This window comes from Daktulosphaira vitifoliae, unplaced genomic scaffold (genome assembly GCF_025091365.1).
Source record: "Daktulosphaira vitifoliae isolate Bord-2020 unplaced genomic scaffold, ASM2509136v1 Scaffold_4, whole genome shotgun sequence".
NCBI classification, from domain to species: domain Eukaryota; kingdom Metazoa; phylum Arthropoda; class Insecta; order Hemiptera; family Phylloxeridae; genus Daktulosphaira; species Daktulosphaira vitifoliae.
In genome coordinates this window covers 37,940,588-37,953,966 of record NW_026099575.1, presented here as the reverse complement: position 1 = coordinate 37,953,966, position 13,379 = coordinate 37,940,588, and the positions used below count along the sequence as shown (strand labels likewise).

General features: G+C 23.5%; 1 protein-coding gene across 8 annotated transcripts in view; it reads left to right on the top strand.

Moving 5' to 3' along the window:
• The window catches only part of LOC126906077 (uncharacterized), a 177,099-nt gene that overhangs the window by 63,420 nt on the left and 100,300 nt on the right, over positions 1 to 13,379 (top strand). For 5 of the 8 annotated variants that reach the window (XR_007704181.1, XM_050686337.1, XM_050686332.1 and 2 more), the window contains one exon: positions 762 to 843. The exons of the other annotated variants lie outside the window; for them this stretch is intronic. The gene's annotated coding sequence lies outside the window, so the exon portion shown is untranslated. The remainder of the gene's footprint in view (positions 1 to 761; positions 844 to 13,379) is intronic. 8 annotated transcript variants of the gene reach the window in all.

Genomic DNA, 13,379 nt, shown 5'->3' with positions numbered 1-13,379 from the left:
TTCTACCGGAGATAGAGATTGCAGAGAGGGAAGATAAACTTGTATTAATTAGTAATTCACTATTGTGTTACATGTGATATTGTTCGTTATCGCCGTAATTGCTAATACAACTTCATAGTATTAAGACCTCAACTATAATAGTTGTTTCAATTGTAGTGTGAGAGTTAAGGACACGAAAAACCGCAATAGGGAAAAATGATTCCAATCAAAATATAGAGTTTAAATAAAATTACAACTGTACAAAGTTACATGAAATTTATGTACTATTTATTGCTTGGAAGCATAATGCAACTCGATAGTTAATTTAGATAAATTTTATTGAAATACATTATGTGACGGAAAATTGTTAAAACCCTCTATAAAAATTGACTAAATCATTAGAATACTTATGAGACTTTAAACAATTTTTATCGGTTGAACGCGTTTAAATCCCTTTTTTTTAGAAAATTTCAAAGTTTTGGCGTTTTGTGTTTCTAAACTTTTAGTATTTGCGCTAATTTTTGATCCCAATACCTTTTTTGTTAACATCGTTTTTGCTCCTTGAAGATTTTTGGTGAACATTTAGGTATATTCAGCAAGAAAGCTATTTAAAAAAAAAACTTGTATACAAAAAGTTTTTATCTATCTTTCGACAGCGTATCGTCGAGTTTGTATTGTGACTCGATAACCCACCACATATTTGCTTAACAACTATTATGAAATCCATTCAGTTATATACGAACACGAATATCCTTTTAAATAATTTTTTTCCTTTTTTTCAGAGCAATCAAAACTTGCTAAAATAAAAGGAAACAGTAATTCATGAAAATAACGAGTAAAATGTCTTAATAATCATTTATTCCTGTAAGTAAAAATAATTAAAAATACTAGTAAACATTTTTTTATAAGTCCTATAAAAGCTTATAACTTGTACTACCATTAATAAATACAATATTATTTTTTATAAAAAAAAGTGTAAATCGTGTACACATAACATATTGTTAAAGCAAGAATCATTTTTCATGATAAATATGGAGGCGATCGAGATTAGTATTATAAATCAACTAATATTAATTCAATATTGATATATTTACAATTGGCTTTAATTTTTTATACTTTTATCACATTTCCATTGTTTATTTATTAAATCGCCAGTCCTGATTATCACAGAGTAGTAATTATATTGTGCTTCCATGATGACTGTTTGATATTGGTTTTGTGTGTCAACCACAGTGTGTCATTCAAACTTGGCCATTATAATTATTTTATTGTTAGGGCGTTTTAAGTTTTTAACGATTCAAGGGTCATACTTATTGAGCTACTCAATCAATTTGTTCTATAGTAAGGTTGTTATTAGTTTTTGCACGCTATAGGGTTCAATTAATTACATCCACAGTGTTTGATCTAAAAAAATGTTGGAGAATAATCATATAGGGATACAAGTTAACGAGTCAAGTTTTCTTATTAAAGTGAAAACCATCGAGACCGATGCCATAGCTGTCAAGTTGAATTTCGTTATTGCATCATTTGTTTGATTTTCTCTTTGCCTTTGGTAGAAACTTAGTAGACTGATCGAAACGAAACGAGCACAAGGGAGCAAATGCATAGTACATTCTGCTGTTATTAATAAAAGCAAGCGGGTGCCGTCACTCGAAAATGTTGATTATGTATTATCAGCAACAAGAATCAGAAACCACTCATGGTTTATAATAGTAAAACCTTAATTTAATTCAATAATTCTTTTCACGAACGCTTACAATAATTTACAATAATCGTAGATTATAATAAATAGCATATGAGGTCGTCTTGTGTGCGTACTTCCTAAGTTTGTATTCGGCGTATGGTTGACACTATTAAAAATTTTCAAGTTTAATTTTTTGTAATATTTTAATGAAATAACACGTATCGATTTCAAACATAAATGTTATTAAGTTTCAAGACCAAAGCTTATCGATTTACGCGTCGGTTTTACCTTCAAATCCGATTATAGTATAACATTATATTATACTTTTACAAAGCCCTATCCCAAAATTCGGATGACAATAGTATCTTATTATCCAAAGCAAGCTTATATTGAACATGAAAAATACTGAACCTTTTTTTCTGTGACAATACATTTAATGTCATTCGTTTAATCTATTTATGACATTTAAAAACTAGATAACTTGTAGTGTAATATTATCCATGTATTTTTAAGATATATCTCATTAGTTAAAAAACTTTGATCTATAAATACTTACTCAGTTTCATTTAAAACAATAGATAATAGTAAATATTTAATTCTATAAATTTACTAGTACTATTAAGAAATCGTTTAGATATGTTTTAAATGTTTTTAAATTAAATATGTATGAGCTTCCACAAAACCTTTCTACTATATATCTAATAGTGTTATCATTTTTATATTGGCTATAAGTGTAACAACGTTACATTTAAGTAGCTTTATTTTTTTGACTAAATCATCAAAAACATATGTACCTAGCTTTATATGTATCGATTTTATTAATTATTAAAGCAATTGTCTAAGAATTCATTGATATTGTAATTAATATATTAATAATAATACTATTAGGAATACTAATTAAGTAATTAAGTAAAACAATACAAAAATATATTTCATTTCAGATGTTTTACAAGATATCAATTTCATAAATTTTTTATTAAATTTTAAGCTAGATCTTTAAATATTTATATTTAAATATGTTATTCTTTAACTATTAATTTATTAATTGACGGTTCTCGTAGTTTTATTTGTTAAAATTGTTCACCAGCATCAGCGTTCTATTTTGCGGTATATAAAATCAATAAAATAAAAAATAATTTTAATTTATTGAAGTTTCATTCGTTATTTGTTTAGTGTTATGCTCATACATCAGAATAGTTCATAATTGAATATGGTTATTTGGAAAAAAGTTTATTTTATTTCAATAATAAATTATGAACATTTATAGGAATATCATTGAGCATGTAACCACTGATGGATCCTTAACTCTTAAGTAACTGATAAAATATTTACAATGAAAAATGTTCAAGTAGTGTTTAAAATATCCAAATGGGATCTTCTCAAAGGCACTCAGGCGTCTAGTTAATATGCAAAATATATAGTAAAATAAATTTTACGTACTATAAACATGTATTTTTATGCGCAACTTTAAACTTATTCTCCAGGAAAACTTCAGAGTCTTTTACCTTATCATTTGTTATCTGACACAAAAAACCTATCTGTACAAAAAACCAGCATGCATGTGTCCAACGTAATTCAAATGAAATGCATCAAAAAGTTCACTGAGTAACTTGGTAAAAATTTCTAAAACTTATTGTATTCATCATATTTGTTTACACGGTAACTTTGAAATATATTTATACAAATTATTTATAAGCATGTAATTGTTGTATAAAAGCTTTTTCGTATTCATTCGACTTTACATATTTCCTCTATAATAATGTATAGTATAAGCAAAGCTGCTGTCAACCTTTCACAAAATTTTGAAAGGTAATACATTTAAGTTTTTGCAACGTGAATAACTATATGGCTGACACATCTTTTATTGATGACATTGTTCAAAGTATGATGTCAAACAGTAAGTTATTTAATGTTTAAGTTCAACATAATAAGGTAGGAAACCAATTATCTTACATCATGCAAAACTCTGTTATCTACCGAGTACTGACAAACATTCACCTTAATAATTACTCATGTAACTACAATAATAGTTACTAGATAATTTAATATTCCCTTTGATCGGAAGTAAAGTCATGGTGCTTATCAATAGAAGTCTAATTTAACTCAATTATAGTATGACATTTGATGATTTAAAGAGAGTATTATTCAAGTATCGATATGTTTTATCGCATTAAGTATATCTAATTGGAGTCTGCTAGTAGTTTTGTTTACATAATGATCAAAATACATGAGCTAATTGAACAAATAAACCAATTTAATATTGTTTTGTGTTATTGATATTTTTATATAAAATGTAGACTAAAATAAATGTAGTCAGATTTTGAATTTAAAAATAATAACGGAGTATATAAAACATTAATTATCTGCAGTACCAACAATACATTTTGAGTAACAATATTTTTTTGAAAAATTTATTTTATTTCTGGAATAAAATAATAACATTATACATATTAGAACAATATAGTTAAAGATTTTTAAAGTGCTAACCTAAAATACGGGTTTCTTTTAAAAAGTTTTATAAAGGCCATAAAACTTTTACTCTGAAATTTGCACACAAAAATTTTTTTTTGGTTTAATAACGGAAAAAGACGACGGCCAATAACTTTTCCGTGCGTTTTTTTACAAGATATTATTCAGCTATTTTGACAAGATAATTAATATTCAAATGGTTAATGTGTACAAGTTTTTCGAACGGGCTTAGGTGAAACTGGGGAGAATAACTTAACTTTAAACATGAACTGTAAATTCAATTTCACTTGAATCGGGTTCATATTTTAGTTATGCCAAAATAAATTGAATAAAAAAGTATTGTTAATTATTTAATAGTTAATTAATTCTGAACTATTTTAGAAAAAACATTATGTAGTTTATTTTCCCGGTATTCCTTAATTACGTTATTATATATACAAGTGCTAATTTTTTTGTACTTTGTAAATTTTTGTCACTAAGTAGTTGTAAACAGTTTTTTTGTTTGCAAGAAACATAATATATGAAATAGTTAAAAATTAAATAAAAACTGAAATATGAAATGTCAGTGGTTTATTTTAGAGGTTAGGGGTCTTTATTTCTCTAATGAATAGCTATTCTTAGATATTTATTGTAAATAACCTTTTTTATTTTCTCATCAAGTTTTTTTGTTACCAACTTGAATATACTCTTAGATTTTCTTCTCTAACATCATAAATGTTTTTATTTGTCAAATTAATCAATTAAAATGCAAATGACAACCAACTCGTAAAGACTATTCATAAAAAAAAAGTCGTTAATCAAGAGAATTAAACATTTTTTTAACTTAATGGAAAAATACATTTAACATTAATGGATGTTAAAGTGTTAATTTAAAAAAAAAAATGAAATGTGAGCTTCTATTTCTGAGCAAATGTTCAACAGATCTCAACGATTTAGTCATATTTTCGTCAGTAATAAAACTACATCTGACACAAACTTTATATTTAAATTCTCTTTAAATGGAAGATATAAAGATTAATTGAATATAAAAATTCTAGAAAATATCTTATAAAAATTACGGCGTATACCGCTTTTTTAATAAGTAATTATTTATTAATATAAATTAATTAAACTCATTATGTATTATCAATTAATATTTTGCAAAAAATTTAAACTAATTGGTTATTTTGAAAATTTCTTTGAAATCTATACTAATGGAATATTATGTTATTTTGAATTTTTGGAAGATGTTAACTACGCATAGTTAGATTATTTAGTTTTTATTAAGATGGTTGTTATACACATAAGCTATGATATATTTCATTTATTTCGCTTTACAAAAGAAAAGTATATTATACAGTTGTATTATATTTTTCTGGTTCCCTAGATTTTTATCATCTCATTGTGATCCAACCAACCATATTTTAAGTGACACTATCCTTAAAACCTTACAAATATCTCATATTTTCAAATGGAAAATTTTATATATTGCTGCAATTCAATTTTCTTAATAATCTACTTCAATTTTTTGACATTTTCCGTATTATCCAAAATGTACCTTATTATCTATTAAAAGAAAAAATTTCTCTTGAACTATCTACTTATATTATAGTCAATCTAAAAAAAATATATAAAAAATAAAAACTTATAGTACGGAGTCGTATAAAAATATTGATCATAAAATTTGTATTTCAGTATGCATTCGACAATGGCAAATACAAGTAACAATCTTATGCAAATATTTAACAAAAAAAACAACATCAATTATATTATATCTAAACATATTTTATGCACTCTGATAAAATAGGAACATTTCTATATTTACGATTAATTTGAGATAAGACTACTGTTAAAATTGAAAGAACAGGATATATCTTGTTTATCTGTTAAATAAGTGAAAAATTTGACAACCCATAAATGAACGTCAATAGGACACATTTGTTGATAATGATTGTGTGAACCTTAAATGACAGATTTCAAAGAAGAATTATTCTTAGCGTCTCTAGGGACGGACACTTGCTTATTTCTTTTATCTCTCTTTCATAGGTCTGCCGTAACTTTTGCGCAATTACACAACAAAGTTCAGTATTTTTATACTTCACAGAATACCTTTTGATATGATATGTTTGTTATTGCTTTTCTGTAAATACAATACATATCTATTTTCTACTCACTTTTACCTCACAAAGTATATTTTTGCAAAAACCTGTTGAATCGATTGGATTTACTACGTCTTAATAAACTATACCATAAGAGAAATTTTAGGAACAGAACCTCAATGATGAATAATAATCATAAATAATGTAATATTTAATATTATTGGAGATAAAATATTACTTTGGTTAAACTTAGAAATTTCATGATACACACAAAAGGAATATTATCAGATATTTTTGTTAAATATTTTATTATATATGTTCATTACAAAAAAAAATCATAGTTAAAAAGATAAAACATTTAATTTTTACTAGTTTCTCTATTTTTTGAAGAATCTAAAATTAGACCTTTAAAATAAAATCAATGCATTTATAAATCACTTTATGTTGTAACTATAATCGAATAGTACTAATTTATTTAAACTTCTAAACATTAGTCTTAACGGTTGTCACTAATGATAAAAGAAAATAAATGCCATTTAAAGAAGTACTTAGAAAATTAAAACAAATAGTAGTTGACATATTAAACTAATATATATATATATATATATATTGTAATTATTGAGATTTTGATTAAATCTCATTCCTAGTTATCTCATAAAATTATTGAAAACAATTTATTTTTCTTACTTGAACAATAATCCCCTAAAGTTTAAAGATACACATTTTAATCACTGTATAATATTATTCAATTTTTATTAAAAACAAAGAAAATTTAGAATTATTTTGAAGCTCAGTCTAGTTAAATATGTCATTACCAACAAAAATTATCATATTGTAGAAAGTTTATATTCACTATGTAAATTTGTTAGAGAAAAAGTCAAATTTCCTGTTGATTTTATACTTGTTTAATCAGAGTATGTAAAAGTCTTTGATATTATTTTTAGATTAGTAAAATGAGAATATTTCATTTAAAATTTTATTAGCACTGTTAATTAAAAAAAAAAAAAAATGAATGTCTTACTTTCTTTAATACATTAATTATTGCAGATTAACTAAAGGTATTTTTTAACAACGACATTTTTACGATTATATTTTAAAATTTATAAAGTTTAGGAAAAAAAAAATTAATTTGATGCATTGTATTTATTTTGAACTGAGATTTATAAATATTTATTTATGAGATTTATAAATGAATCATCGTATATTACAGTTATTATTGAAAAAAATGTTGAGGTTATTACTAAGTAATAGGTGTAAAAACTAGAGCTTTTTAGTTTTTATATTGTAAAATCATAAAACATTTATGACAAAGTAAATATTAATTAAAAATGAATAGTAAGTAGTAGGCAGTTAATAATATATATTTGAATTTAATAGAAAGTTTTCTACAAAAAATAATGTAAAATTATAATGATAAAAATTTCTTGCAATCATAGAAACTAATAATATTATCAGTAAAGCATTCAATATCTAAATAGATTTAATAAATAAAAATATTATTACATTTACTTTAAGATATTGGTTAAAAATAATTTTAGATTATTTATTAAATTTTTCTCACCAAAATACATTTAATAAGAGATTAAATTACTCTTATCATTACTAAATAATTGAACAAATATTCGTGTCAAATTATCTGGACTTATTGATATCATTATCGAATTTACAAAAAAAATATTATCTTAAATGAATTAAAAGAATACTATAATCGATAAAAGACAATATTAAGGCAATCAATAATAGTTGATGAATTTTTTTCGTTAGAAACGAAAATGAAGACGTGGGGCACTTACTTTCCAGATTAGTCGTTCAAAAATCGTATTTTTTTTATGAAAATGGATTAGATTAAATAGTAGAGACAAAAATAATTTGTATAACTTCACAATACTTAAAGCTGTAATTTAAAAAATTTAATTAAGATTTTTCAGAATTGCATTAATAAAAATAGATAGACGACAGATTAAATACGACGCTATTGCATTTTATTTAACTTAAGAGCTTATAAATGTCATTTTAGCCTCGATGCGAAGATGAGAAGGTACTACTTTTACCATGATATATTTATTTTTTACTTTTTTCATTACTTTTTTTAAACTCTTATGGGACCAATTTTTTTCAATGATACGTCAAAATATTAAAAATCGTAGGCAGTTGAGGATGTTATACTCAAAAATAGAAAAATTTTTTCTCGTTCCTTATAAATGTTGGAAATTCCCCAAAAAATTACTATTTTAAAAATCGATAAATTTTGCACATTTCTTTCACTTAAATCAGTCATGACTTTTTAAAAAATGAATGAATTAAATAAACTTTTTTTATAAATACCTATTTTTATAATTCCCTTTTTTTAGCTATATATTTATTAAAAATCTGACCCATAACTAACCTATTGGGGCGGAGTTTATAATCACTACTTTATCGTTAAAAGTTCACCTTAACAACTTAATTTTTGAAAATGTTCCAGGAATACTACGTTTTTTAAACATATGTTAAACTAAACCTATGTTACTTATTGTATGTTAAAAAAAATTTCTTGACGATTCATCTTATGTGTTAAATGGTTACTGTTATTAAAATACATGCTGTTTTTGTTTAGATACATATTTAATTTTTAGTGTCTATTCAAAGCAGAAGGTGAATAGTATAGTACTATGATACATTTTATTTTACATCAAAAGATCAAAAATTGTATTTATTTAGACTTACCGATATATAATTTTGAAAAAAAATCATCTGATTCTTTATAAATGAACAATATCTATACTGGACCCAACTATGCCACGACCCCACTGTGCCGCCACCCCACTGTACTGGGTTTTTTTTTTTAATTGCCAATGGTTAACTAAAAGTGATTATTAATATTTCTATTAAAATGATTTATTACAATATGAATTCAAAAAAAATGTAATTTTATGAAATTTTGATATTTTCTTGTAAATTTATTGTTAATAATAATTTAAAAAGTTCAATCTCAAAAATAAATTTTTTTAAATCGTCATAAAATTATCTATTATAATTATAATGATGTTTTCAAATTTGCAAATTGATAAAAAAAACACTTTATGCTTTAAGCCTTCTCCGTCTTTAACTTCTTTATTTCCTCCAACTCACCTGTTGTCCCCAAGACAATCCACCTAAATCTGTTCAGCGCTTCTCATATTTTTTGACAAAATTTTACACCGGCTGTCGATCTGACGTAACCTCATTAGTCGTCTCTTACAACTAGCAGGGAGACGAAAATGTATTCTTAACCTCTATTCACAGGGAAAGTTTATTAATATTTATTCAAATAAAAAACTCTATGTATTTTTAAATGTTTACGTTTAACAAAAGATTCAATTTTTGAAAACGCTGACACTTATAAAATATTATTATTTTATTACAAATTTATCATATTCTTTGATTACCAGTCAAATAGAAGTACCCGAGTATTTTATTATGCTGTTTAGACAGAACTGAAACGATTTTCCGACTAAATTGAATATTATACATTGTACTCTTTTATACATTTGATATTTTTATCAAAATGTTATGGTTCAATGATTTCATTTTGAGTTCATAATAATAAATGTTTGTAGTTTATTTTGTTTCATTCTTGTTCGGAATTTTCCGAATACTCAAGTTTGTTTCTCGATCAAGTATAATGTTATTAAAATATAGGTGTTATAAATAACCTAACCAAAAATGTATAAATGCAGAGATGACAGCAGTCTAAAAACTTATAAATTAAACAAACACGCAGCTTCTAAAGAAACTTTGACATTATTTTATATAAAAACAAATAAGTGATAAAGATGGTTAAATCCGATTAATATTACACTCTATGAAGATGCTTATATATTGATTTCTTTTTTACTAAGTAAATAACCCAAAATAATTCCTGAATACATTGGTAAATTTAAGATTTTTTTAAACAATCAAATTTTAATTAAATTCAAAGAATCAATAAGGAATTAAGTATTTATTACTATGTCGTTTAATTATTAACTTTAAGAAGTTTAAATACAATGCATTTTGAAAGTAACTAGTTTATATTTGTATATATTAATACTATAAAAAAAAATTAATATATTAGTTGTTTTGTTATTATTTTTTTTTCAGTGCTTTATTTGTATAAGTATATTTTGAAACGAAGATAAAATTTATGTTAATTAGTTAATAATTTGTTTTGTAATAAAATATTTAAGTACTAACATTTAGTATGATTCAATTTTTTTTTTATTTATAAAAATCCTATTGAAACAATTCACAATTTAATGCTTAGTTTATATGGTTTGTTTAAACCATATAAACTATAACACTAGGTAAAATTAAAAAGAAATGATTTGTTCTGCCTGTTCGATAAAAAAAAACTTGTCTTCAGAACTACGATGACTAATGTGTATTTAAATGTTTATTATCGTAATTATTTCACTATATTTATCTTTCATGTATTTAATAATCTCAGGAACTTTTTTTATTTATTGTTTTTTCTAGTTATTGTTAAATTTGACTTAATATTTAAAATACCGATGAATATAAATTCATTAAAATCTTATAAAATGCTCTTCATTATATTATTTTTTTATCAAAACATTTTCTAATAGTTTATATATTCTATAAAATATTTATAAAAATATAATTAAAAACGTTTATTTTTAAAACTAGTTAAATATTTTATTGCTTATGCTTATAGTTATAAATGAATGGAATTAACAAAAAAGAGGTAATAGAAATTTTCATTAATTTTTTGTGGCTTTGAGTTTAATATTTTTTAGTTTTTTTAAATTAATAATATTTTTAATATAGTTTTAATTTTACTTAATAGAAATTTGTTGAATAAAATTATAAGAAACTATTTTTATGTTGCAAAACCAATAGTGTACATGATGTAATTACATGCAGCTAAATAGTATACCATTGTAAATATCACACCGATTTTAGTTTGAATAACATTATTTGTTTCAGGGAATGCACCCCCAAGTTGACCCCCAAGGGTGTTTTTGTATTATTATGTAAACAAAAAATTAGCGTTAACAAATTCTCATCTGTATTATTCACATGCCAGTAACATAAATTCATTTAAAAATTATAAAATAAAATCTATTTTTTTTATGAATATGTGTATGTATAAGTGCAGTAGAAATACTTTGTTTACGAAGAATTGCATTTGTATATTAAGTACAAAAAACGATGATCCGTTTCATAAAATAAATTACTGTTATTCTTGTGAAATTAGTTCATAATATTTTACTTACTAAAGAATTTAAATGTAATGAAATTTTAATTAAATATTTCAAACAGTATTCAGTGAATTGATAAACTTAAGTTGAAATTCGTAGAATATAAAATTGTTTTATTACTTCTTACATTTCAATTCAAACCACTTTATCTAGAACTTTCATAATAACTTATTTATAACTGTTCATACAATTCTTCAAACTAATTATATTTTAAAATCCAATTGTTATATTCAGTAAAATTGATTCCAGAAAGAATGATATAGTTCATTGCAAATCTACCTCACTATTTATTCTTTCTAGATTTTAAAATCAAAAATATTCTCAAGATTGGTTATAATTGAAAAATGTTTAATTTAAATAAATTTACTGCCAAAATAAAAGAAAAAATATCAAACAAAACTCAAAGACATCTTGCTGATTATCAATTAAGTTATACATAATTATTGTAATATGTACAGTATAATAATTTTAGTTTAAATTTTAATTATTTGCTAAACCGATTAAACATATCAAAGAGTTTTGTTAAATTTATTTAATTATTTCTATTTTGTAATAGGAGAATTTAAATTTTAAAAATATATATTTTCATAATAATTTAGATATTATAAGTAATACACTTAGGATAATGACCTTTTTTCATTGTAAAGTTAGTGAATTTTTTAGTTAGATGTAACTTTATTATATTTTCAAATATACATCATTTAGATCCAATTTTTAAACATAAGGTAGTGGTTGATTATTTAAGTTATAGTTGGTAATTGAAAAATTATTAATTCTAAGTTTTAGATGTCATCTAATATCTATAACTTTATTTTTGAGATCAAGTATTCTTCATATATCATATTTTACTTAACAAGAGCAAGGCTCAAATATATAACCATAATTTAAAAATATTACTCATAAATCTTAAAAAAATCCCACAAGTCCCATTATTTTTAGTAGTATAATATAGAATTTGTGTTGAGTAAACCTAATGTGCCTCAGAGAATAGTTCAGGTTTTTTATTTTAATTTAACAAGTTTTGCGCTTTAAAATAGTAATTAGTTAATTTATTACATTATGTTACGAGTGAAATGTAGTAAGTAAGAAAAAATAAACTAACATATTCTTCAAATTCTACTCTTTTATCAATGATTAAAAAAAAAACCAGTACAGTGGGGTCGCGGCACAGTGGATACGTACTACAGTTGGGTCAAGTATAATGATATCTGAGAGCGATTAAAATCACTATCATAAAAAAGCTTCAATTCAAATCTGCAGATAGTGTTAAATTTTAAAAAATTGATGGATTATTCCAAAAACTACATGATCTCCTATTTCCTTATTTATATCCTGATTATAAGTTTTATGATTTATAAGTGTAATATATGAATAAATATATAAAGGGAAATGGTTTTATTTAAAAAAAAAGTATTTTGAATAAAAGAGGTATATAAATAGTATTTATCATAAAAAAATTGTATTGATCCATATATTTTTTAAAAAGTTATAGCATTACAAAATTAAAAATATAAAAAAGAATTTTTTTATTAAATTTGATGTCCGTTTTCACCATTAAAACAAAATAAAGTCGGAAAGTTTTCTTTTTCATATTCAAGTACATAGGTATTAGTATTAGTTACATAAGCTTTAATTTAAGACATATATTAAAGTGTCAGTAAGTCCAGAACACTTTTAAAATTTAAGTAGAAAAAGTTAATTTTTCTATATGCATTTTTAAGTTTTGAACCCCCCTGTATATAGAGTAATGGTCCAATTTGAAAAAAAAATATGTCGCATAAAAGATGAATATAAATAGTACTTATCTTAAAAAAAATACAATGATCTATACATTTTTCAAAAAGTTATATTATTTTAAAGTTAAAATGTAAAATATAAAATCGAGAATTTTAACACAAATATAGCATACAGCGTCCATTTTCACCATGAAGACAAAATAAAGCCCGA